Here is a 5,868-nt window from a genome sequence, read left to right on the forward strand (position 1 = left end):
CTTCCAAGGAGCATTTTGGCTGTACTTCTTCCAAGACCGAATTATTGGTTCTTCTAACAGTCTGTGGTACTTTCAAAATTCTTCCCCATTACCACAAATACATCAATTTTGCTCTGATCTTTTTAACTCATTGTTCAGTTTCTACGCACATGTGAGGTGATTTAAAATACCATGGCTTGGGTCAGGCATACCTTAGTCCTCCAAGTCACATATTTCCTTTTAAGACTTTAAGTGTTTTTAACACTTAAAGACTTTATCCTTTTAACATGTTAAGTTAATTATTTAAGTCTCCACAATTTTTCTTTCACTAACCTCTCGGCTTCCAAATACAAAAATAAAAGTTATCAAAATAAACATAAATAAAGCCACATCCCTTAAAGAAGATTTCCTCAGATAGTATTTCTTGGTATAGGTGATCTCCATGGTGTGGGATGGTGTGATCTTACATCCTCATAAAGCGTCCCTGGCGGCTCCGGTCTGCCCATCGTCTTCAAATCCAACAAAAGCAACGCCATGCCTTTCATGTCCCGACTTTACGTCCTTCAAACCAGAAAACTGATTAGATGGCATGGATACCATCATCTCATTAGTCTCTGCTGGTAAGTTATTAAAGAACAAAATATAGTTTAGTGAATCTTTAGGGACAAGAGGACTTGAGGCTGTATTTCACTGAGTGTTAGCTAAATGTGTTATTTAGTCCCTGGCAATGTTTGTGTTTGTAATTGTTCCACTCTGTTCCATAGCTTGGGCTTTACTCTGTTCTTTGTCATCAAAAGTACCACACATCTTAGCTATTATACCCGGATCTGGTTTTGCATACGTGATTCGCATGGGTTTGCCATAGAATGGAAATCCTTTCCCGTGTAGATGAGCCCAGTTCTTTAAAAAAGCCCTGGCCCCTCAACTTCATCACTTTAAAAGCCACAACACCGAGCACACGGCCAAATTGAGAAAAGGCAGCATATATGGAGCTCTTCCATTCTTCCTTTTAAATTTTGTCGTTCATATTGTAGATATAAATTGTATGATCTGGTCTGATACCCATGTTTTTTGTGACACTATTTAAACAACTTTGAGGCCTCCTGCTACAACCCAAAGCCAGAAACGGCATCCTTTGATTTTCTTGACCGCTGCTTCGATATGTGTTGATTGTCAGTCCAGGTAGTGTGGTGATTGTCAGTCCGGCTGGACTAGAGAAAAAAATCCATAGACACTCATATGTATATAAGAAAGAGATTTCTCTACAAGAGTAATTGAATATTGAGAAAACATCCCAGTCCAGTCCAGATCAAGTCAATAAGACCAATATTAGCCCATGTGTCTGATACCAATCTATAAAGTCCTCTTCAGACTCACAAACTAAATGAAGTGGTGCCAAATGTGGGAGGATCACAAGCCAGTGGGTTAGAAGTCTTCTGGATCCAGTGGTGTAGTATGCATCTCAGCAAGCGCTGGCAGGGGTCTCTACATGGCTTCTCCGGTGGCAGAGGCCCAGTTACATCAGGGTAGGTCCATGTGGCTTTTCCAGCTCCCGGGGCATAGCACCCTGTGTCTTATCAGTAGAGCATCTCCAAGGGAGAGAGTTGAGAAAGAGAGAGAGAGAGAGAGAGAGAGAGAGAGAGAGAGAGAGAGAGAGAGAGAGAGAGAGAGAGAGAAGTGTCTTCTGCCTCCAAGGAGGAAATACAGGAGTTCCCAGAATTCTCAGGAGAAGGCGACACCCTCACAGAGGCCTCATTGGTTATACCTTAATTGACAGGCCAGACTCCATCCCTTCACTCGTAATCCTTTCAAATTGACACCAGATGATGTAAGTACCACACCAAGTTCCATGACAACCTTGACAATTTCTATCATTTCTCCATGTATCATGCTGCTGTCTATTGATTTTTGTTTTCTTTACGCTGAAGTGTCACCCATACTGAAGGTTGCCTTTAAGTCCTTTGTCTTTCAGCATGCGTGGTTGTGACATCTGCAGACAACAGATTGTTAACACCTACACAGCAGCTTCAAAAGGATCATGGAGAAATGGACCTAATGTTGTGGTCATTACATTCAAGGCCCTGTTCCTGATGACCCTACTTTATCTTCACAAGAACCCTATCCAATAGATGCTAATCTAACACATGAGAAAAATGAGGCCAAGAGATTAAGCAGTTTGCATGAGATCACAATCATGGTTCTGAGGTTTGGGTTCCATCAACCAGGTTCCCACCTGGGCTTTCTCCACATTCTGTAACTGATATGCACACGGATTCACAACAGAAAGGCACTTCCTGTTCCATCTTGGCAACAAACAGTCACAGACATTGGCATGTCCATTTGCAATGTCACAATGAAAAGTCGCTAAATTTCAAAAACTGGAAGTCAGAGACAATTATAACACAATGGCTTAAAATGTGAAATTAATAGCAAAACCTGAAAAATAAGGTTTTTAAAATTCAGAAGTTAAAACAAAACCAAATAAAACCCAGCTCTCCCAAAAATTTCAAACAACTCTTGAGATAGCGTGCAAATGGAAATTGCACAATGTATCATCACTAATTATGAAAATGCTACCCATACTACTACCTTCAGGATACAGAATAAACCTTGGATTATAATCTTAAAAACAGACAAGAAAGAATAAAAATAAAGAACCACTTTGCTCAAATAATTAAAAGCATAATTCTAGGGGGGAAATTCATCTACAGAATCAGACTTGACAATAAAAAGGATATGTTGAAGAGCTTCCACCTCAAAGTAGCATCATGTTAAGGTGGCTTCACTGGAAGTTATTTCGGTGAAACTTTTAAAGTGTACATAATTTCAGTGTAATTAAGTTCTAGACATCAAAAGGGGGTGGGTGTGAGTGCTTCCAAAGTCGTCTTAATGAAGCAGGCATATTATTGATCCAAAACTTCAACTGCACTGTCCAAAATATGATAAATAAGATTAGAACATCAAAGTCTCTGATAGGAAGAAAACATGGCCAAACTCAGTGAATCTCTGATTACGACAGTCTCCAAAAACCACTGAGAGAATTTTCTATCTTTATCCCATCAAATTGATTTTAAAGGTCACAGGACAAAAACAACCACAACCCTGAATCATAGCTGAGAAAGAATTAAGAATGAGGGTTATCAAACATCAGGGCATGAAGCCTCAATAAGTAAAGCAGACTTTTCCCATTACGTTCATATAGACTGAAATGGAACAGCCCATTGGTCATGACCATCAAGTCAATTTCAACTAAAAGCAACACCATTTAGGGGTTCTGAAGACCTGTAAATCTTAACCGAAGCAGACTGCCCCATTTTTCCCTACAGGGCAGTTGTGGGTTTCAAACTCCCAACCTTCCGGTAGCTGTGCTCTAAACCCACTGTGACATCAAGAATCAATATAGTAATATCTTATGTGATAAGTTAGGCATCTCATATTATTTCAGAAAAAATATTCAATAAATTATTTGGGACAATTGGGTGTGAACCATAAGATTACACAAATTTGGATTGATACTTGAAAACTTACACCATGATAATATCTGAATGAAATAAAGCATTAAGTAGAAAAGAATGCAACCATCATAGAAAATATGGGATAATTATTTTAAATGTTATCTTAAAGATGATTGATACAAAAATGTTGAATCTGATGCCACATCCATCAAAAACTCTAAGATAAACAAAAATATTTTTAAATATTTGTAAATCATGTTAACAAAAAGGAACTAATTCACATACTATAAAGAGCTACAAATTTACAGGACAATATAACATTCTGGTTTTAAATTAAATGGGCGGAGAAATTGGAAAGAGCAATGTACACCAAGAGGCACCCAAATGACTCTACAAACTTTACTTTCTTACTAAAAATATGCAACTAAAATTACATTGTGATAACAGTTTTATTCATCAGACTCAAACTCTCTCTCTCTCTCTCTCTCTCTCTCTCTCTCTCTCTCTCTCTCTCTCTCTCTCTCTTTCTCTCTCTCCTTTGGCCTGAGAGAGGACAAACCAGCATTGTCTTAATACATCAGTATTAAAACCCCAAACCAACCCACGGTCATCTCGTTGAACTTTCTCAGTCTCTATACAAACCATTCTCAGGATATCTGTGGAAAGAAGAAATGTTATTTCTTTTTGAATTAGCAGTTGCATGCTTGGGAGCTCATAAATGTAATAATATCACACAATAACAGTAGTGGTAGCAGTAGCAGCTCCTAATAGAGGCTTTACTGTATGTCATCTTCATTGGCATATAGTAGCCTATGGGGTCTTCTTGAAGAGGAACTTGAGGCACAGAGATGTTAGGCGCTTCGGGGCATAGAGCTAATCAGTGATGGAGGCAGGATTCAACCCAGGTGGCTCATGCTAGCTAGCATCCATGCCTTTGCCGTGTGAGCTCTCAAAATACACCATGACATGTAAGAAGTGAACTAGGAATAGGCTTTCCTCTCCACAGGAAACTTTTGGAAATAATCCAAGATTTGTCAATAGAGGCCTGGTTAAATAAATCACGTTCCAGTCAATGCATTAGCTAACATTCCGGTGTTGAAAAATGAACTCTTTTTACAAATTCATATGGAAAGGTCTCTCCAAGATAGTTTAAAAAAAAAAAGCAAGGTGTGAAAACAGTGCAGCATAGGCCACTGTGCACACATGCTTGGGTGTGCTTTCATCCTCTCTGTGTGTCCACAATACCTCCGAAAGAACACACGCGGTGTCACGGAGCCTGGGAGAGCTGGGGCCGGAAGACCTACTCTTGTCAGTCTTACCAGTTTTCAGTCTCACCGCTTTGCTATTGCTCTCCATTAATGGGAAATACGTGTGTTCTAACTCCGGCAGAGCCCACTCTCAAACAAGTCTAGGCCTCTTTCCAAGGAGCCCTGGCGGCGTAGTAGATGGTGCTTTGACCCTGCTACATGCAAGGGGACTAGCTCCAACCCAACAGCCACTTGGAGAGAGGGGAGGCTTTCGGCTCCCATAAAAACGCAAAGCCTCAACAACTCCCCAGTGCAGTTTCCCTCTGCTTACTCAGAGGGTTCCCACGAGTCAGAATTGACTGGATAGCAGTGAGTTTTGTTGTTGTTTTGAGTCCTGGAGATAGTTAAGGTTTATTGTGCCAACCTGGCCAATAAACACATGTGGGATTAGTTGAAGGGCGGAGAGATAAACGGCTTGGTGAGCCTCGCCTTTCTAGTTCTTGGGTCTCTTGCTTTGTGATGGTCGGACCATGGGGCAACTGCCTTAGTCAGTTCCCTGCTTCATCTGGCAAGTCTCACTTCCTGTAAGCCATCCCCAAGGAGAAGCCACATGGACCTACCCCGATGCAGCCCTGGGTGCCGGAGGAGCCGCGTGGAGACTCCTGCAAGCGCTGAGATGCTTACGTGCTCACTGATTCGGCTTTCCTCCTGCAGCCGGTGTCATTGCGTGTGTTTGGTGAGATGGAGGAGGACTTTGTAGGTGGGTGTCAGATATCTGGGCTAATGCTGGACTTATGGGCTAGGACAGCACTGTGTTGGGACGCTTTCTTAAGGTACAATTACCCTTTATATAAAACTCTCTCTTATACCTATGAGTTTCTGTGGATTTGTTTCCCTAGTTTACCCAAACTTACCCAGTCCTCTTTCCCTGACCTCATGCCTGCAGTCTGTGAGAATCAGTCAGAAAGTATTGCTGCTATGGTTCTAGCTCATACAAGCACAGGCCTCTTACAAATAACCTGCTAGCTGCAGACAAGTTCTCTCAATAACACCTGGTTCAGCCTTAGCCCAAACCCCCAAATCACTGCTATTGAGTTGATGCCATCTCATAACAGCCCTATAGGGCAGGGCAGAACTGCCCCGCTGGGTTTCCAAGACTATTAACTCTTTTCTGGGAGTAGAACGCC

The 5,868-nt window shown here is 41.3% G+C and overlaps 1 pseudogene; it reads right to left on the bottom strand.

Annotated features, from left to right (window-relative positions):
• Window positions 1-282: 282 nt before the first annotated feature.
• Window positions 283-1,045, bottom strand: LOC142431045 (U2 small nuclear ribonucleoprotein B'' pseudogene; annotated as a pseudogene).
• Window positions 1,046-5,868: the final 4,823 nt, after the last annotated feature.

The sequence above is a fragment of the Tenrec ecaudatus genome, chromosome 17 (assembly GCF_050624435.1).
Source record: "Tenrec ecaudatus isolate mTenEca1 chromosome 17, mTenEca1.hap1, whole genome shotgun sequence".
Classification (NCBI taxonomy): Eukaryota; Metazoa; Chordata; class Mammalia; order Afrosoricida; family Tenrecidae; genus Tenrec; species Tenrec ecaudatus.